General features: G+C 46.2%; 1 protein-coding gene across 1 annotated transcript in view; it reads left to right on the top strand.

The window, feature by feature from the left end:
• Positions 1-208: 208 nt before the first annotated feature.
• The window catches only part of DUSP16 (dual specificity phosphatase 16), a 47,614-nt gene continuing 26,042 nt past the window's right edge, over positions 209-21,780 (top strand). Inside the window, exon 1 of the mRNA XM_077310779.1 lies at positions 209-440. The gene's annotated coding sequence lies outside the window, so the exon portion shown is untranslated. The remainder of the gene's footprint in view (positions 441-21,780) is intronic.

A 21,780-nucleotide genomic window follows, 5' to 3' on the forward strand; every position in this document is an offset into this window, starting at 1 on the left:
GTTTCCAGTGACGGCATCGCTTTATTTTTACCCCGATGACCTCATCCCAGCAGCAGCAGTGCCGCCGCCGCCGCCGCGCGAGTCGAGTGACCAGCGAAAGAAAGCTCGCCTCTCCCCCCGCCCCCCGGGTTGGTCCCGGCGCTGAATGACCCCCCCCCCTCTGCCAGCCCTGTCGGATTCTCTCTCCCCCCCCCCCCCCCGGTTTCTTTTTCCCGGCTCCCCTCCAGCCCGCTGCAAGGAGGAAGCAAAAACTGCAGACGCGCTTCTCTCCCCCCCCCTCCTTCTGAGCCCTGTTCCTGACCCACCCCCGCTGGAGGAGAAACCGAAACAGAGCCCTCCTTCGCCCCCCCCCCCCCGGCTCTGAAGAAGGGAGACGGAAGAGGCTGGTGGGAGCTCTCGGTCCTTTAACAGCTCGGGCAATTGATAAGAGGGGAGAAAAAGTAAGTCTTTGGAGTGGGGGGAGTAAAGGCAATGGGGGGTGGCGGAGGAGAAGGGGGGACTTTTCTTTCAACCCCCCCCCCAAATGCAAGCCCCTTTCCCCAGGTATCACATGGGTGTTTGTATTAGATTGTTGGGCTCTCCATTTTTTTTTAAGTGACATTCTCCCCCCCCCCCCGATAAAATCAAAAATGCTGTCTTTGCTTTTTCATTTGTTGAGTTGGGTTTCAAAGGCTCCTCGACAAGGTGGTGCTTGTAAGACCCTGCTTTATTTTTCCCCTCTCCTGCCCCCGGTTAGGCTCCGGCAGGCTAGTGAGAAGAAACTAGTCATATGAGGGGAAAATGCTATGGGGTGGTTTGTGTCTATACATCAGTGGTTCCTTTTGGTCTCAGTTTTACAGCCTGCCTTTGCTTTCCCTCCTCCTATAATCGTGAGTTGCTTTATAGTGTTTTTGTTAAAAGATTTTTGTGTGTTTATTTAACCTCCCAGTGTGGTTTGGGTCCATTGACAGGGGAGAGAGGCGAGCTAGAGAGGTAACCTGGACGAGGCACTTTAAAAAAAGGAGATTTGAAATGCCTTTTTTTTTTTTGAATTTCTATTTTGGAAAGAGTACGAAACCACCTGTATCTCCCTTGCTGTACATGTCATATTTCTGTTCCAAGAAGACAGGTAATCTCTTGAAGTCTTACCTTTCTTTACTAAAGCAAGCAGGCTGGGAGGGAGGAATATGTCTCAGAAATCCCCTGGTTAAGGAAGCTCTATATGTAGGTGTGTGTACAAATAATCGTAGCAATGTTTTGCCCATCTGTTGTGTTTGGTTTAGTGCTCCTGTCTCCTTTCTGCTTGTGGTATTCTATACTTTGACCTGACTTTGAGCTTTAATGTACAAATTCGACCCTGACAGCTGTATCTCCATTCTGGGGCTCACATCTACTGTTCTATTTCTGACGGTTAAGTACAGTTAGGGGTCTTTTCTATGAAAAAAAAATACCCATAAGTACAGCATTTACAAATGTTGCCATTAAATTCTGATTGTCTACTCTTTTCCATTAAAGTACTAGGCAGAAGCATGATTAGACCACAGTGTAGGAATAGGTGACCTTTTAGAACAGCCCTTGCTGTGAAAGGAATAAGGAGAAATGGTTTTGGGAAAACTGGAGAGGGACGTGTTTGCTTTTGTGAAAGAGTCGGTTGGTGGTGTCCAAAAGGTTTGTAAGACCCTCTATGAAACTGCTTGGGGACGGGGGGTTGGGGCAACCTAGTAGGCTTGCTGGCTTTATCCCCCACCTATTTAAGGCAATTCTGGGGTGTAATTCTACCTGCAGTGGGGGGTCCTAGTTATACTCCTAATGAGATTTCTCTGAAAGAAAAGACTGTGAAATGTTAAGTCTCCCAATTTTGGGGAGTGTGCGTTTCTTCCCAATTGATGTTTGTGGTTTTAGCGAGTGCTGCTTTCCCATAAAAGGACAAGGTAATAGGTGATGAGATGGACCTTGGAAAACCACTGCCAGTCAAAAGGGACACCTGACCTTGATGGATCAAGGGCCTGATTCAGTCTAAGTAGGTTTGGTCTGCAGGAAACTGGCCTGCCCCTTTAATAGATGTGTGGAAATGGGAGCTGAGGTTTTTCATGGCATGGACCTAAATAACATCCTATTAAGCCTCTGTTAAAGGGGCAGGCAGTTAGTTAGCAGCCCTAAGTGCACAGCAGCTTCACATGTTAGCATTTATATCAGCAGATGCATAACTTGTGAGTTAATAAGTTGGACTGATTTAGGAGCTGGGGAGAAAAACTGACTGTCACCTTCTAGAAGTTTCTGAAGTGCAGTGCGCTTTCTTGGAAGGACTTTAGCGTGTTACGTGTAGCTTTTCCAAGGAGGTATAGCTGCCAGAAATAGAAACTGATTTTTAAAAAAGACCTAGTGCTCTTAACTTTATCTGTCTGATAATGGGCTATGGTCCTTGTAAGCTTAAGTTGAAATGCAAAGATTTAATGTTTTTGTTTTGTTTTATTTCCACTTAAACTTCACTTGCAGAAGGTAAATTGCTCCATTCTAAAACGCTTGTTCTGACTTTAAAAAATCAGGAGTTTTAATGATTTATTTGCAGAAATGTGAGCACATCTCCCCAGGCTGGGCTTCTCTCCTCTTCTGTTCCTCTCCGCTCTGACTCAATTTCGTATTCTGGGTTTGTCTGAGAAGTTTATCTCAGTTTATTCAGCTGGCATACTGTAACAACCAAATACTTCTAGCCTTGACTGTCAACAGAGGATTCAGTCAAAACAAAAAGTCTTTTTGGTGACTTCAAGGAATGAAAATAGAATTCCTCAAAACCACTGTACCCTTCACAAGGTGAGAATTAGCAAAGCCGGAAGCCAAGGTCAAAGGTCACCAGTTTGGCATGTATCAATTACACTTAATCTTATGAGACAATTCAAAAGTTGGAATGAGACAATTCAAAAGTTGGGATGAATCTTTAAAAGCAAGGGGGAGAAGGAAGGTGTTTTAAATTAAAAATGTGAACAGCTGTCTAAAATAGGTGCTGGCCACAACATCTGTGTTTACTAAAGGATGTACTGCATAAAACTAGAATAAATGCTTAGTGGCAAAGACGGTCCTATTGGGGCTTATAATGTATATGTAGCAGGTGGTTAGAAAGTTGATATTTCTGATACAGTAGAGTTGGCATGACACCATAGGTTGGATTTGGGTACCTTGGTTCACGCCTCTGTCACCCAGTGCATATGGCTACCATGTCCAAGAATGGTTTTTGAAATACAGGGCCTGTGATTATGGCATTTGGGGTGACCTGCATGACCTCCTGGTTTATACAGTAGGCTTACCTGCGTCTTAGGAATGTGCTCAGGTCTGAAATGACTACGTGCCATTGATTGTGCAAGCCAGCTCTTTGCAGTGATTCTCTGATCTGTGTGGGAGATACAAAGAAGGAAGGCACAAAACAGGCAGGTGAAATTTGTTTGGGGTCTATAGAGTTGTCTTCAGGGACCACTGGACCAGTTAATTCAAGAGATCATCTTAAACAGCCTGACATGCTGAGACTGTCATCATAGAACAGTGTCCCAAGATGCTGGTTGTCTAGATTTTTAAAATCCAGAATTAAACCTGGCCATCGACTGTGGTGTACTTCGTCTTGCTTCTTCTGTTATATCTCCAGTAAGGTTTCCAAAACGTCCCATGACCATTAGCCTATAGTGCATAAGAATTGCTTCTAGATGACTCTTAAATTGTGGACTAGTGGGTTCTGTTCACTTCCTTGTGGTGCAGATTTCAGCCAAGAATGTAGTGGCTGTCGTTTCTGATTCTCCTAGAATCTGGCCTGTCAGTCTGAGAAAAACACCCTGTTTAACTATGGAGCAGATGATGTGTGTTTGCAGACGGATCTGAGTGCTGGGAAAATAAAACAAAACACAGCTGATAATCCACAGAGGGTTTATTGGCGCTTTTGTTTGTTTGATGGTGGTTGTGGTAGAGAGAGAGGTTACTTGGGAGAAAGGCCCCGATTTACCTGTTAACAATCCCTCTCGGGGTTATTGTCGCTTTAGTTCTTCCACCTTCTCCAAAGACTGACCCTGTAATAATGCAAGTAGATTATAATACAGATATACAAGGAACCTTTGTTTGCTTTGCTACCCTTGTCCCATATATTATGCACTGCAAAATATCTCTCAGCCTTATCCAAGTCCTTTGGTCTGAAAAGGGGGGGGGGGTTAGGAAGAAATAGCACTCCATGTTTTCAACAGCTTATTTAAAGAATTCAGGTCCTGAGGGTCTGGGACTGTCTTTCCTATGAGCTTGATTCGGGTGGCATCTTGCTACCCGGTATGTATTGAGCAGCATATGGTGAGAGGATCTTGGGGTCATGTGCTCCCATGGAGAAAAGCCATCAAATGATACAGGAGATTGGGTATGGGTTGTCTTGTCTTCAATCCTGCTAGATCTTATTGGAAGAGGGTGTCTCATCCCCTCTCAAGTGAGAGAGATCTTGCGTTGATTCAATTCTAAACTTGCCAAGTTCATTCAGTGCCTTTTCGGTATAGTGAGGGAGAAGAGCATGGGCTAGGAATTTTATCTATTCTTATTAATTTTATTTAATCACCCAGTGAGTTTTTAGTTTTCTTTTCATACAGCGTCCAGTTGATCCCTGGAACCCTTTGCCAGACCACAGGGTGCCATTAGCCAAAGTCTGGCCAATTAATACAAGACAAAAATATCTGTCCCGGTTGCCAAAGAGGATTGTATATCAAAAATCCACATGTTTAAATAGTGCCTAAACTTTAGATTGGAGCAGATGTTTCTGCTTGCATTGGCTGTTCTGTTGCAAACGCAGGATACTGCTGGTTGAAAGGAATTACAGTTCTTATATTAATTTCATATAATTCTTAGTAATGTTATAATACGGACTTGTTCATTATATGTTCTTTGTGTAAATTGAGATACATGTACTGTTTGTTTAGCAGCTAGCAAGCTGGGGCTCATTGAAATTTTGCTCAGCACCTCTAGCCCTACAGAAGTGTATTTGCTCATGTTAAATATCTGGTGAAAGTTTCTGTCATATAGAGAAATAAAATAATTTTGCAACAAGTGATAATTAGAGTATGTATACTGATAAGATTCAGATATGCTATTTTTTTGAAACAACATGTTTGAATATACAAAGAAAACAGCTGTGCGAGAATTATTCTTGCTATACCGACTGAGATGAAAGGATGACAGATTCTTTAAATGAAGAATCTATTGAAGAAGAACTGTAGTTTTAGAAACTGAAGTAAAAATTGCACTCACAGCAGTTTTGAGAAACCTATCTCCAGGAATATATGGGGTATCAATAGAGCTATAACAAGCTCCAGAAACTTCCATCACGAGTCTCTAAATAAGAATATGCCATCAAATAGGGAAAACAAAACAATGGCCCTCAGAATGGAAATGGTCAGTTTCCATTCCAATTTTTTAAAAAGGAGACATAAAAGACTGCAGCAACTATTGTGCCATTGCATTAATTTCTCACACAAGTAAAGTGGTGATCAAAATCTTACAGCAAAGACTGTTACTGTATATAAAATGAGAAATGCCGTATGTTCAAGCTGTATTCAGAAAAAAGAGGCACTACAGATCATATTGCAAATTTATGTTGATTATGGCAGCATATGAAAGAATGTCAGAAGAAAATCAGCTTGTGATTCATAGATTACTGCAAAGTTTTTGACTGTGTGGATCATGAAAAGATATGGTTGGTTTTAAAAGGGATGATGATGATGATATCCATTCAGTCATGTCCGACCCTTGGCGATTCTATCAGAAAGTCTTCGCCATGCGTCCCTGTCTCTAACAATATATGAATAAGGATCATGGTGGTATAAATCAATGACCCTATGAACAGCATAGCTTCATCAACCAATTTTTTTTTTATGTAGACCCAAAACACAGAACATGTCCTACAGGTCCTTGGAACTCACTGGCATTGACCAGGGACTTCCTATTAAAAGTAGCTCAGTGGTCTCTGTGTAGCGGCTGAAATAGTCCTGAACTGCCTGTTCCTTTCGGCCAACTGCATTCCCATCTTTCATGTTGTGGCCCTGTGATACCTTGGCTGCTTAAGCACCACTTTACTCTGTATTTGTTTGTGGGTGTTGGCAGTTGATGAAAATGTAAAAGGAGGGAGATGCAGTGGGTGTGCACTGGATTCTAGACCCTATCCTGGTTCCTCTTCTGCATGTCCTCATGGGATGAGAGGTATATGTCTCCTCATGTGTGTTTTTATTCACAGTGGCCAATGCTGAGTTATGTGAATCATTTCCCATGGCCAGCCCCCTATGCTCTGGGTCTTCTCAGTCTTCTGTGTTTCTTCCTTAGAGGTAGCCATGATAGTCAGCTAAGATGAAAATAACCCAGGGTCTGTTTTCCTGCATTTCACAGACCTCTGACCCCGCTGTTTGTTTCTGGTTTTTTCCACAGTCATCTAGCGAGGACTTGACTCTGGTATTTGAGGATGTGACTCTTGCCCATGAAAGCACGTTCATTTTTAGGGTGCCACAAGCTTCTGCATCTTTAAGATGCCATGAGAGCCAGTGTAGTACCAGGGAGAAGAGTTGGTTTCCCCACTCCTCCACATGAAGCTCCTGGGTGGCCCTGGGCCAGTCATGGTTCCCTCACAACTTTCTCAGCCCCACCTGCCTCACAAGAGGCCTGTTATGAGGAGAGGAAGGGAAGGTGACTGTAAGCCCCTTTGAGACACGTAAGGCCTGCTGGGTGGCCTTGGGCCAGTCATGGTTCCCTCAGAACTCTCTTGCTTGTCTTATCACCCCGTTGTCCTCTTTCCCCACAGTCAGTAGCTCAGATTCTCTGAAATTTTATCCCATCTGAAGAGTACTGACTTATACTGTAAGTTCTGAATTCGAAACCTTATCTTATCCCAGCCTGACTTCATTTGTATGCCTTGGTTTCTCAGGTTTCTGTTGACGTGTTTAGGCAGCCAGAGTGTATGCTTCTCAAACTTTTTTAAGAAGTCAGTTTGAAGCAGGCCTGTGCAGACTATTTCTCTCCCTTTCTCTTTTTCTCTCTCTGTCTCATTCATAGACCTCTAAGAGTCTGTGAGCAGTTTCCCCATGCGTTTGAAGAACATAAACATGAAGCTTGTTCAGACTCAGCTGGCCTATTGGTTCATCTAGCTCTAGCTCACTGTCCCATGGGCTGTGAATGACTTTCCAATGTATTTCTCAAGCCTGGTAGGGCAATCATTCTTGGATTGAACCTGCAATCTTGCTCATGTTCTGCATACATTTTCCCTCTTTCCCAGGGTGACATGGTGCTTTCCTCCCTGTCTGGAAGGTTGCACACTTGCTTGGAAAGTCCCAGGTGACTGATCCCACCTACATGGTTGCAGCACTCCTATGCGCTTCATAGTCATGTACATGCCCATGGGAAAGCAGTTTCCACAGCACTGTGTATGTGAAGGAAAGGGAGAGGCTGATGTTTTCCTTCTCTTCCAGAATGTTTATCCTTAGAGAAACACATCACTACTGTTTGATTTGGCTATGGTAGAAGAAGAAGAAGAGTTGGTTCTTATATGCCGTTTTTCCCTACCCGAAGGAGGCTCAAAGCGGCTTACAGTCGCCTTCCCATTCCTCTCCCCACAACAGACACCCTGGGGGGTGGGTGAGGCTGAGAGAGCCCTGATATCACTGCTCAGTCAGAACAGCTTTATCAGTGCCAAGGTGACGAGCCCAAGGTCACCCAGCTGGCTGCATGTGGGGGAGTGCAGAATTGAACCCAGCTTGCCAGATTAGAAGTCCGCACTCCTAACCACTCCACCAAACTGATAGAACACTGTGCAGCATACAAAAGGGCCTTTTCTGTAGTGGCCCCAAAGCTGTGTAAAACTCTCACTAGGACACTTAGCTTCTTCCCTTCCTTTGCTTCCTTGAATTCTTTAAGGCCTTTTGACAAGCTTTGAGTAACTAAATCCTACTACTGCTCTTTGTAGTCTCTTCAGGTTTCACATTTTTGAATTTTGGAAACACTGAAAATTGGAGTATAAAAACCTTACGTCCTCTTTGTTTCTCTCAGTTCTCTCAGCCTCACCTCCCGCACAGGGTGTCTATTGTGGCGAGAGGAAGGGAAGGCGATTGGAAGCAACTGAGACTCCTTCAGGCAGTGAAAAACAGGGTATAAAACCCAACTGGCCTTCATCAACATATACCCAGTGAGGTAGATGAGGCTGAGAGAGTGCTGAGAGAGCTGTGATGGGCCCAGGGTCATCCAGCTGGCTGGATGTGGAGAAGGCATGTGGAATTGAAGCCAGTTTTCCAGATTGGAGGCCAGCCTCTTAACCACTGTACCTATCTGGCTCTGTGCTTCACCCTTCTCTATCTTTCAGCTGTTTCTTTTCTAAGGCTGTTGTTCTAAAGCAGAGCACTAGTCTGCCTGATCCAGCCCCTGTCTCACATAGGTGCTCCTCCATGAATCCACCAAATCCCCTTTGCTCGTGGCCATCCCTGCTTCCTCTGGCAGGGAGCTCCACAATCAAACTACGCAACGAGTAAAGAATGCTTCCTCTTGTCCGCTCTAAATCTTTCTCCCCGTCATCTTTATTGCGTGCGCTCAAGTTCTAGTGCTACGGTAGGGGAAGAAGGTCCCCAAATCCCTTTTCCCGTCTCTTGTAGGATTTATAAACCTCTCCATCATGTTTCACTGTTGTCTTTTTTCCTAAACTGAAAAGCCTTGAACTCCTCATCCAGCCCTTAAAAAAAAAATCTCTAAGCGGTAGAGATTTTTGCGCCTGTTATTAAAACGGCTTTTGCTGTAAGTGTGAAAAGTTAAAAAAACATTAACAATAAAAAAGTCAACTGAAGTTCTTGCCTTTCAGCTGTTCTTGCTATTAGTTGGCTTCGGGACGCGTGGTTTGTTGACGGCTGTAGTTTGAATTCTCCAGTGGTGATCTGGTTGGTCCACGGTTTATGTTTTTCTCAATGACTGTAGCAGGTCCAGATTTTGGGAGGGGGGGGGCTAGAGGCATGTGCGAGGGAACAGGCCTTGTGTTTTCCTTGTGCTCCATTTGTGGTTTGCGGCTAAGCCAGGAATGACCTACTCAGAGCTGGCGTCCAAACAAACTGGCAGGCTTCCATCTTGTGTCTCTGTGAAATGCTCTTGTAGACTTTTAATAACTGAGATGAGATTTAAGAAGAAAGGGGAGGGGGGAGAGGGAAAGAAAATCAGGATTAGTGTTACCAAATTGAGGTCTGCCCCCCCCCAAGCTTTAGGGAATGATTTGGTGCCAAGAACTGCTCCTTCTGTCCCCTTTGTCTTCTCCATAAGCAGAAGCCATTGATCCTAGTAGCACATGCTGGGGACACTGTGGTTCCAGGGGGCCTTCAGGGGGCACAGAGGGCCTTCACACTGTGAGTAGTAGAGGGTCTTCGTATTTATGCAGCTTACAAACTGCAGTTATGAATAAAGGCAGTATGTATGCTCTGTTAATAACTGAATGTGCACATTGCTCATTGAGCATGTGTGCGGACCGCAAGCTGTATAAGGCTGGAAGTCCCTATAGATATTGGGGCCTTGCGCTCGCGTGTCCCGCCAAGGTGTGAGAAATGTTTTCAGCAAAGTGAAGCTGTTAGTTGCTTCCAAAGTTACTACTGTCTGTAGGAAGTGCGCCCTACTGTATACAAAAGTTGTATACAAAATAGAGACTTAAAAGAAATATATTAAATCGTAAGTATTAAAACAAGAATGAAACGAATTGGCCGCTCTTCTAGGGAGAGAGGTGACATTATAAAGATGGCCATTTCAATTGGTCAGAGGATTCTGACAGGGGGTCCGGCAGATCATATGTTTTTTAGGCCTCAACTGAAGGCCTGGCGGAATAGCTCTTTCTTACAAGCCCTGCAGAACTGTCCAAGGTCCTGATCTCAGTTGGCAGAGCATTGCATCAGGCCGGGGCCAGGGCTGAAAAGGCCCTGGCTCTGGTTGAGGCCTATCGGATCTTTTTGGAACCTTGTGAATGTGGACTGCTCTATGTACAAAGAGCTATGTTAGAGAACATACTTAGCTAACATGTCAAAGTTAAAGAAGCTCCTCCCTCTTCACTCGTTAAATGAAAACTGTATGAACAGCTGCAACCTAGTTGTGTGAGCATAAGAAATCCAGGCTTCTCCTTTTTGTCTTCGTTTAACAACAGGATCAGGAATTGCAGAACAGTATATGGGAGGCTGCAAGATTATCAGTGACTATTCACTTGTAGCAGAAAGTCTTTAAGCTAATGGAAGGGATTTTTAGCGTGCTGCTTGATCGCGTATTACACAAAGCTTGGCAGCCCAGCTCTGTGCTTGAGGTCTCATTTAACTGGATCCTGAAAGCTTTGACAGAAGCGCCCATCAGACATTACACAGTGTGCATTCGTCCTTTTTTATGGCCAGTCTTTCAAGAGCTTTGCTGATAATACCTTAAAAATTGCTATGGGTGGAATTTGCCCATTATTCTGTGGAAATTACCTACTGCAGGGGTAGTCAACCTGTGGTCCTCCAGATGTCCATGGACTACAATTCCCATGAGCTCCTGTCAGCATTTGCTGGCAGGGGCTCATGGGAATTGTAGTCCATGGACATCGGGAGGACCACAGGTTGACTACCCCTGACCTACTGCATTGAGAAGGTCAGGAAGGCTCCCTCACTTCTGTCATTCCACAAGATGTGGGGGGAAAAAAGAATATGCAACAGGGCATTTTAAACAAGAGATTAGAACTGTAATAAAATGTGTGAGCCAGGAGGGAATTTTATAATGCAACAGGGTTGTAATCCGGGGCGGTTATTATTCTATGTGTCATCTGCGTTTACAGCATCGTTTTATAACATGTGATCCACCTGTCCTGTTTGTAGCATGCCTTGCCTTAGATCAGCCTTTTAAAACTTTTGTTTACTGTTGAGAAACCCCTGAAATGTTCTTCAGGCTTCGAGAAACCCCAGAAGTGGCGCAATTGTGCAGAATCTGGTTGGGAAGTATAGCTGGATACAACCCACCTGGGGCCCCTCCCCTCACATCACCTGATAGATGTTTAACACATTTAAAATATATATTAAAAATTAACTAACTCCCACCCATTCAGGAAACCGTCCCAGGGCTGTCAAGAAACCCCAGGGTTTCCCGAAGCCCTGGTTGAGAAAGCCTGCCTTAGATGGTTGTTGCCTAAATCTGTAATTGTAGTTCAGTGGCCTTGCCTTTTTCTTACAAACTCCTTAGAACTGTGGAGAGAAAGGCAGACTATGCGCAGTGCAAAGAAAAAGACTGTTATTCCCTCCTTCCTCTATGTTATTCCACACCCCCGCTGTTTTTGCTTTTGCAAACTGCCCCCGGGGGCTATTCTGAGTTTCATTTCGAAACCTGCATGTAGCCATGTGAGTATCATGATTTTTGTTATGTGTAGATGTAGTCATAGTTAAGTTTCGTTAACTGCTTAGGTTTCTCAGCCCCAAAGCTGGCCTGGGACAGGGCCTTCTTGTCCTTGGCCCCAGCCTGGTGGAATGCTCTGCTTGAGGGGGGGATCTCACATAATTCCAGGGGGCCTGCAAATCTGAGCTGTTCCTCCAGGGCTAGGGTTGAAGCCAGGCAATGACATCAAGATATATTCCCACTTACTTAAAATATCCAGTAAACAGAGACCCTCTCCAAACTCTGAAAATCCGCCTAGGGAATTAATATTGGGAGGTGGTTTTAGTGGAAGAGGGTTGTTGTTATGTGATTTATTACCTGCCACCCAGACCCGCGGCTAGTGGTGGGTTACAATTTTAAAAATCCCCACAATAAAAACATAACCCCCCTCAACCCTTAAATTACAAGGGACACAACAGACGGCAGCGACTCCATCTCCCAGACCCTCCCTAACCCTCCTAGAATCCCCTTTCAAACCCATAACTCAGGAGAAACAAACAGGGAGATCATATAGAATGATGGCGCTATAGTTATAGTTGTACTGAGGAGGAGCTGAGTCTTAATCGCTCTGGCCTCACTCAAATGCCTGGAGGTTTTTAGAATGTTGATAACCGCCGGGAGCTGACAGTATGGGGCGGTATCCAAATAAAGTATTTATTTATTACCTTAAGCACAATTTGGCAGGGTGTCTCCTCAGGGAGGCTGGCAGAGGCTCATGGGAATTGTAGTCCATGGACATCTGGAGGACCACAGGTTGACTATCCCTGCTCTATGGCATTAAACCCCATTGAAGTCCCTGCCCAAGCATACCTTCCTCAGGCTCCACCCCTAAAATCTCCAGGTGTTTTCTAACTTGTAGCTGGCACCCCTCCTTCAAACACAGTGGTGTTTCTCCACTGCTGTCCCCTCACGATAGTCCTTATCATTTTACTTCCAGAATGTGAGAGGTATCAGGGACTGGCAGCCCAATACTAAAGCATCCGTTTCAGAATTGCCATTTTGGACCTCCTGCTTTCTTGTGTTTGCTTAAGAAACTGGTTCTGTTTGACAAATTGTTCCTCAGCCTGAGCTACCTGACCAGGCTGCCTCTCTAAATAATGCCGAGAATTAATCTTCCAAGTTCTCTGACCAGTTTGGTGGGGTTGCTCAATAAAACGTTGCTATGTCAGACTCGGATACAAGGAAATGCTTCCTGAGCCTTTCGTGGGGAGTCGAATCAGGAAGTTTCCTTACCTTTCTCTCTCTGGGTTCTTAGTGACATCAGTGCTGTTAGTAACAGCCGCTGTAAAAGAGCAGACTTTTGTAGATGATATTGAAACGGCATGCCTTTTGAAAATGAATAAGAGCACTGTTCTTTTGGGTGCGTGAATGCGCTTTCAGGTGGTTCGTAACCAAGAACTTTCTTAATGCTATAAAATCAGAGCCCACTGCTACTTCAGACCAACTCTGAAGTACTCATTTGAATCTTTCTTAATGCCAGTTCCAGAAGCGGGTGTCAGAAAAACAATGAATATGCAGCACTTCAAAGCCCGACGAATTTAATGTGGTTCTGGCTTTCACGGCGAGTCTTACTGTGTCTGATAAAAGCATTCGAATGTTCCTTAAGGAAGCAGTTGCTAAAATAGCCCTTCATGCCTGTATGACATATATCTCTCAGATATGAGTAGGCCTCCCTCGTTGACGGAGGGGATTAAGTTAGAGTCCCAGGCCACCTTTAAGACCAACAAAGTTTTATTCAAGGTATCATGCTTGAATAAAACCTTGAATAAAACTTTGCCGGTCTTAAAGGTGCCACTCAGACATTACTCTGCTTCTTCAGACCGGCCTGACTGAATGGTAGTTCTCAATATACTGGAACCTTGAAATTTTGGTGTGAAAATTTGAAATGTGTACATTTCTTACTCAAAATAAGCTGCCCCCAGTTCCCCTTCTTGTTTTTCTCTGGATTTCCTGAGCCATGCTTGAGATACACTCAAAATGAACATCATGTCAGGTGCATGTTCCCCTTTCATATGGGGCCAGGATTAGGGCAAGGCTGTCTCCATTTCAATCCTAGTATGAATTGCTCAGTTTTTATGCCAGTTGTAGGTTGTTAGCTAGGGATACCAGTGTCCAGGTGGGACCTGGGGATCCCCTGAAATTACAGCTCACCTGCAGAGATAAGATCCTCTGGATAAAACGGCAGCTTTGGGGGGGGGGTTCTGTGGCATTGCCTCCCACTGAGGTCCCTGTCCTCCCCAGATTCCATCCTCAAATCTCAAGGCGTCTCCCAACTTGGATCTGGCAACCCAACTGTTAACCGTTTCTGCAAAAAATAATTAATTTGACATCTCTGAAAAAAATCTAACAAGCACAAAGACTTGTCTGTTCTTCCCTCTCCTCAGAGAAAACTTTAACCTTGCACAAGATGGACGCAGGATGTGTGACTTTGTTGTCCTCGTATGCAGCCTTCATAGTGACCTCCCCCCCTCCCTCCACACATAGTTTTTATTTTTTTTTATTTTTATTTACATTGATAACCCTGCCCTCATGAGCCTGTAATCTTGGGGCAGCGTACAATATAGCGATATAGCAATAAAACCATAACAACATATAAATATACTAGGGGCCAAGCCCGCTGCGTTCCTGAATTCAACGGGCTCTAGATTAGGGGAGTGGAGTGGAAGAACTCTGCAGACGGCCTCCCCCTCCCCCCAGGACCTGGAAAGGCTGCAGGCAGCTTGTTAGGGAACTCACCGGCAAAGGCAGCTCTCACACAGCTGGGATCTGCAGCCTCCAAGCCTCAAAGGGAAGTGGAAGGAGGAGGGAGTGGCCAGGGGTGGGGGACAGAAGGCGATTGGCTGGCCGTTGGACAGACAGGCAAGCTGGTTGGAGGCGGAGGCACTCAGGGGCGGGACAGCCACCCTCAGTGGGTGTTAAGTGCTGAGTGGTACTTAAGCCATGAGACACGCTCCTCCTTCAAGCCCTTACCAGAAATATTAAGTAGAACAGATGAAACTTAGGCAGAGTTATTATCCAATCCCTTGATAAGGAGGAAATATAGGAGAGCCCGAGGTGGTCGGTCGGTAGGGAAAGCCCATGTGTTGTTTTAGTTCTTCCCTGCCTACTGGCCTCAACCATATGCCTGGTGGAAGAGCTCTATCATACAAGCCCTGTGGAATTGCACCTGCACCTGATGTTTTCTGGGAGATCATTTCACCAGGCAGGGGCCAGGGCCCAAAGGGTTGAGGCCTGCTGTACTTCTTTAGGGCTGGGGAATGTTGAATTCTGAACAAGTGCACGCTATAGCAGTGTACAGTAGAAGAGAGCCAAACCTACTTTAGCCCTCTGCCAGTCCAGTGTACTAAATAACTCTCAGCTTCCTCTCCTGCAAGGCTAAGAATGTAGCCTTGCTTTGCCATGTGACTCTAGGCTTGTGAGCTTCAAACCCGTCTGTGTTTTCCACTTCTGATCATTCCTCCTTTTTAATCGGTCTGGGAACTGGATTGTGAGATCGCAAGGGGCCCAAGGCCACGTCCCACAAAACGACGGCTGCTCGACCTTGAGGCTGGCGGTGATGTCATTCCATGGATGAAATCACTCCTTTCCTTTGCCCTCTGCTCCCAAGCTTGTTTTTCAGTCACCACCTTTGTTTTATTGCTATACAGAGGAGTAATTAAAAATCCTGAAGGGAACTGGTGAATATTGCATTATAGCAACGCCCCCCCCCCCCCCAGCTTGTCATTCTATGCAAAAAGGGATCTTTCCTGGCAAGCTAGCTTGGGGAAAACACTCCCTCCTGCGATGCTGTTCATACACCAGCTTCCTCCACCTTGGAAGACACTTGCAGGCTGAAGACACTTTTGGATGCCTGGAACTTAACACAGCCTTCCAGATCTCCGCGTAACTCTTTCTCCCAGTCTGTCATGACCATTGACTTGGTTTTGTGGGTTTTTGAGTCATCTCCGTAATGCAGTGGTTCTCAGCCTTCCTAATGCCACAACCCTTTAATACAGTTCCTCATGTTGGGGTGACCCCCAACCATAAAATTATGCAAGGGTTCTTTCACAGAAATTAAACCGAAACTGACCAATGGTGTGAAGAGCCGTAAAGAATGGGGGGGTATAAAAATATAAATAAATAAAAGATCCATTGTTCATGATCGTATATAAATGTTTTTTTTCCTGGGGTTTCTCAGTTCAGCTCTGCCTCTTGTCCCACCATGCTGATCTCGCTCTTTTCCGCTGCTCCAGAGAGACGAATGCTCGATCTTGATCTACCCTGCAGGGGTGTTGTGTGGATGGTGTCCCCCGGCCAAGCTGCTTGCCCTGCCACGACCCCCAGGTTGAGAACCACTGCCATAGCTGGAAGGACAAGGCTGAGGAGTAGTAACAGCTTCAATCCAAATACGTATTCTGTCAAAACGTGGACCAGTGAATGACGTTTTTATATATTTCCTTCCATGACATGAATGATGCTGAATGCACTTAGGAAACTTCGTAGACTGACACTCTTAAATTATCAATGAAAAGTTGTCAGGTAATTCCAACAAAATTTGGAATCAATAAAGTCAAGCCAACTTCTTATGGAGGACCATATAATGGTGGCACAGCCTACGAATCTCGTAAGTCCTCCCTTTGCCTCTATGTAGCCTGCTTGTCAACTTCCAGGTGGTGGCTGGCGTTTGATTCTAGCCTGAAGAAAGAAACTTCAGAATAGTGAGGACCTCTTGGTTCCTGAGCATCACTCCAAGCACCCGCTTTCCTCATGCCGCAGATAACCTTCATAGTCTTGATTTCTCTCTCTGTGTGTCTGTCTCTCAGTCTGTCTCTGTCTCTCTGGCTGTCTGCCTGTCTCTGTCTCGTGTCCCCAGAATGTAGCCTCAGGCCCTAAGAGTCCGTAAAGCAGCTCAGGACCAAAGACATGTTCATTGTGTTTTTGACGGGCAGCCAATGGTAACTCCCTTGAGCCTGGTGTGGGGTACATGTGTCCGCTGCACTAGGAATATGGACCCATGAGAGAAAGCTCTCTTTCTCAAGGAAGGACGAATGCTGTTAAGTGTGGCAAGTTTAAACATGAGGCTGACGGCAGAGCATTGAAAAAGCCATGTTGCGTCAGCTGGCAAGAAAGCCAAGCTGTGGTTTTTTTTTTTTTCCTTTCATGATGCCTCTAAAAATCCAGGTTTCGGCCCGGCTGAATGTCAAGTGCCTTAAACACAAATAATTTCAGGGGGAGGGAATTGAAGTTCAACTCTTTCACTGAAATCAGTTTGGCTGAATGTGGGCTATATAATGCCCACTTTGAAGAAGAAGAGCTGTTTTGTTACCCCCCTACTTTTCGTTACCTTAGGGCATCCCAAATAAATAAATAATAATAAATAAATTGGCTGGCGAGCACCTTTCCCTTCCTCTCCCCACAACTGACACCCTGCGAGGTAGGTGGGGATGAGAGAGCTCTAAAAGAACTGCTCTGTGAAAATAGCTCTAACTGCATCTAGCCCAAGGCCGCATGTGAAGTAGGACCGGGGAATCAAACCCGGTTCTCCAGATTAGAGTCTGCTGCTTTTAACTGTCACACCACGCTGGCTATCTGTTATGCTCGTTTATTTTCCTCTGCATTTTTTGCGTTGATTGTAGGGATGACATTTGGGTTTTTTCCCGTTCTTTCTGGCCACATTTTTGGATGGCAGAATTATATACCTGCATATAACAAAAGGCGGCCTGGTCTAGCCTGATTTTGTGAGATCCTGGCAGCTAAACAGGTCGGTCCTGGCCAGTCTTTGGATAGAACACCAGGGTCATGACATGGAGGGAGGAATAGCAAACCACCATTGAACATCTCCTGACTTGAAAGCCGTGTGGGGTTGGCAGAAGTCAGCTGTGACTCAACGGCACTTTCCACCACCACGTAACAAAAGCCTGAGGGGGGAAAGCAGCGTCAGGAGGGAGAACTCTGAACCAGCAGCACATGTGTGTGTGTGTGCGCTTTTGCACGAGGGTGTACTTAACCTGCCTGCTCCTCCCCCCTCCCCCAATCATTCATTCTTCCCCGCTGTAGGCTCACCTCCCTTCGGCTGTGTTCCTCGATCCTTGAGGATTTTCTGAGCCGGCTCATTATACCTTCTTGTTCTCTGATGTAATCTTTCTGTACGGCGTGTACTTTTTTCACCATTCAACCGGACTTACTGTGGCTTCCTCAAATTACTCCTGGAGCTTAGCCAGCGTTTAGTAGCACCTACATGCACGCAGGCAGGGACGCACCAGGGGTATGATAATGTATAAGGTTCTGACTCCAGTCTTGGGAAGACTGGGTTTCTCCAGCTGATAGCAAATGAGTACTATGGAAGCAGGTCATAAATGCAGCCATGTTCAGTGCTGGGAGGACAATTAGTACTGCTGGGCTAGATCACACTGTGATTTGGCAGAATGTTAAGAGAAGAGGCGTTGAGCATGAATCTGGGCATGAGGACCTTCTTGATTAAGATGCTTTGCCTTTGGATGATTAAAAATTAGGACACAAGCCTTGAATGGTGTGGGGATAAGGTCTTTTCCCTTGGCCCTGCCTTAGTATCAGAATCCCTGAGTCTGGGACTGCTCTGCCCAGCCTCCCTCCCTCCCTTGTCTCCTCCTCTGGTATGGTTATCCCCTCAGCTCCAGATGTTCTCAGCTCTACCTTCCAAGTGACTGGTGCTTGAGCATTTCTTCAGCCATATTGGGAGGTTTGATGGCCATGTATCAGGTTGCTGTTATCTTGAACTATGTGAGGTTTATTTTGAGGGGATCCTTCAAACAGATCTTGTCTCAACCTAACCTATTCCTCAAGTGGATCTTGACTCAGAATCCCAAGTCAGCCATAGAAGATTGCTGGGCAGCCGTTGGCCACTCTAACGCTCTCAGCTTAACTTATTTTGAGGGGGTTCCTCAATTTTATCTTGACTCAGTTCAAAAATGGCAGCTGAGGGGGAGGCTTGTTGATCTTGAGCAGGCCCAAGTTTGTTTTCGGTGGTCTGTGGTTGCTTCAGTAGTTGACAGGTTGTGTTCTGCTGTTGGAACAAGTTGAAACTTCAAAGGGAAACTACATAATTGAATTAAAACAGGAGAGGAGTAAACGTGCCTGTCTAGAATGGGATGAAAACCCATTCAAGAGATTGATGCTTTTATGAGCTGTGGATCTGTATTGATTGCTAAGCCTTGGAATGGTATTTCCCGCCAGTCTGGGGAGCCCCCCTAAATGGCGTTACCAAGCTGTAGGCGATGGCTGGAGATTGCCTGCTATTGCAACTCATCACCAGGTGACAACAATCAGTTCCCCTGGAGAAAGTGACCGCTCTGGAGGGTGAACTCTATGGCAGGGGTAGTCAACCTGTGGTCCTCCAGATGTCCATGGACTACAATTCCCACGAGCCCCTGCCAGCATTTGCTGGCAGGGGCTCATGGGAATTGTAGTCCATGGACATCTGGAGGACCACAGGTTGACTTCCCCTGTTCTATGCCATTGTACCCCACCAAGGTCTTTCCTCCCCCAGACCCCGCCCTCCTCAGGCTCCACCCCTAAAATCTCCAGGTATTTCTCAACCTATAGCTGGCAAACCCTACCTCTGAGGATTTCAAGGTGATTTTTCCAGGAGAGCTGCCAGGGCTGGGGTCCTAGACAACCCTGGTATCCCCAAACACTCCTCCAAGGACTCACTCTGAGGAAGTCCTTGTGAGCAGAGATGGGAGTAAATTCTTGCTCACTGTTGTTAATGACGTTCTCGTGCCCACTGCTTGGATTTCTTGACCATTAGCCTTGATTGTTGATGGAGGAGTTTGCTTAAAATGAACACATATCATTTGGGTCCCATATAGCAACAGTGTGTTTGCCTAAAGCGAACGCTGCCTGGATTTCCTTGTTGTGCAGACTGTATTCAGCTGTTGAACTTGGAAAACCCAAAAATAATGCTGTCTGCTGCTGCCGCCTGAAAATAGGAGCTCTGTTTTCGAATACAAGGAGGAGTGTTTATTGCCTCTTGGTGTCGGCATAGGTGAGGGCAAGCTTGCCTTTACTCGCTTTGCCAGTAGCTGGACAGGTAAAGGACTTACCTGGAAGCGTTTCTTTCTCCAGGTGCGTGTGGTGGGGTGGCAAGACCTCTGGGGCCTGTAGGCTGCCGAGGGTGGGGCGATGCTGTGAATGGGCAGGGCGCTTCCCTGCCCATCCATGAACGTGGCCCAATCAGCCTGGCCTTCTCATAAAACTGCTTTGGAGGAAAATAATGTTGCTCGTTTAAAAACTTGAATTGGCGGTTTTAAAAAGAGAGGTGTGTGTGTGTGTGTGTGTGTTGGAAGCAGTTGCAGCCAGGACTGCTGTTCAGACCCAGATCAGTTCCCCTGGAGAGAACGGCTGCTTTGAAGGGGGGACTTGATAGCGTTATTCCCCGCCACGGGCCCTTCGCTCACCAGATCCGACCCTGCCCACGCTCTACTCACAAAATCTACAGCTATTCCTCAACTATGGTTGCCAGCTCCGGGTTGGGAAGTCCCTAGCGATTTTGGGGATGGAGCCTGAGAAGGGCAAGGTTTGAAGAGGGGAGGTATTTCAGTGCACCTTCCAAGGCAGCCTTTTTCTCCAGGGGAACTGATCTTTGTCGCCTGGAGATCAGCCGTAATAGCAGGGGATCTCCAGCCACCACCTGGAAGTTGGCAAGCCTGGAGATCAGCCATAATAGCAGGGGATCTCCAGCCACCACCTGGAAGTTGGCAAGCCTGGAGATCAGCCATAATAGCAGGGGATCTCCAGCCACCACCTGGAAGTTGGCAAGCCAGTTCTCAACCCAGAGCTGACACCCCCTAATGCTTGAAGACCCATAATGTGCCAGTTAACATCGTTCTGGATGATCAAGCGACAGAAACCAAACCGTTTGCTGTTTTTATGTTTTTCATGGCTACTCTCTGACTTCCCTTTCTCTTTGAAATCTTTCTTTTGCTTTTGGCAGTGGATTAGAACAAAATCTTTAATGGGCCATCCTCAAAGACATTACACAGGCAGGATGCATAGCTGAAAGCGCAAGGAGCTTTCCCGGTTTTTAGGCAATCTCACGCTTCGGCTACGATCCAGCTACGAGGAACATTCTTCCTAACCACGGGGCTGCCATCCTATTGATGTTGAAGTCTACTGGGGTGTCCCCGGTGCCAGTTCCCCCTGAGGGAGCAATTTCCTGCACTCTCCTTCCTACCTTTTAAATGCGGCGCATGCGACTTTCCACCGTTCACCTGCACAAGCTAGCTGCGCAATGGCATGTGGGCAGAATTTGCATGGAGTCGCCCGGAGGTGTCAGGCGGGCATAGTGTTCTTGGACTGTTCAACAAATTCTGGAGCGGCATGACAGGTCAGATTCATAACGCTGAGATTATTCATTTGTTTTTCGACTTTTACCCAGCTGGCTCGTGGCGACTTACGAGTTTAAAACAAGATGCAGTCAAATACATATATGAAAACCGTCCTAAAGATTCTAGCCATCTAATATATCCCGATAGCAGCATCATTACAGCGATCATGGTAGTGGTAAACATGCTCTATTATTGATGTTGACGCCCAGCTGGCAGAGGGGCGACTTCGCTCAAGGAGAGATGCGGATGATGCTAGCGTTTTTAGCCTGGCCGCAACCAAATGCCTAGTGCAGGGGTTGTCAAACTGTGGCCCTCCAGGTGTCCATGGACTTCAATTCCCATGAGCCCCTGCCAGCGTTCGCTGGCAGGGGCTCATGGGAATTGAAGTCCATGGACATCTGGAGGGCTGCAGTTTGACTACCCCTGGCCTAGTGGAAGTGCTCTGTCTTGCAGGCCCTGCAGAACTGGACCAGCTCCGGCTGGGCCCTCAGCCCTTCTTAGAGCTCATTCCACCAGGTGGGGACCAGGACTGAAAAGGCCCTGCCCCTGGTCGAGGCCAGGTGAACTTCCTTCAGGTTGAGGACTGCCAGCCTGTTGATTGTTGTGTGGGGAGGGGTAAAAGTTAGGTTTCAATCAGTGTCTCCCCCTCCTCCCAGTCGTCCTACTCTGAAGGAATTCTTTCCACATCTTTGCTGCCAAAGAATGAATGTGCCTCAGCCCAGGGAGGTCTGAGCCCTGCACAAGGGTGCTCACTCCATTACTTATTTATTCACTGTATTTATTCCACGCATGACAGCTTTGCATCATTCTCCTCACCTCCCTTTTACTACACAACAGCCCTGTGAGGTCGGTTGGGCTGGGAGCGTGGGACCCAAAATCGTCCAATGAGCTTCCATGGCATTAATGCAAGGCAGAAGGTGAGAGCCTGAGAATGCACCCAGCACTCTGTTGTAAAGTTGCCAGGTCCCTCCTACCTGGTGCCCATTCCAAGAGTAGGGAGAAGTACTGAAAAATAAAACGATCTGCTGCCCTCAGCACTTTTAAATATCTATTT

Source organism: Paroedura picta, chromosome 14, assembly GCF_049243985.1.
Source record: "Paroedura picta isolate Pp20150507F chromosome 14, Ppicta_v3.0, whole genome shotgun sequence".
In the NCBI taxonomy this organism is placed as follows: domain Eukaryota; kingdom Metazoa; phylum Chordata; class Lepidosauria; order Squamata; family Gekkonidae; genus Paroedura; species Paroedura picta.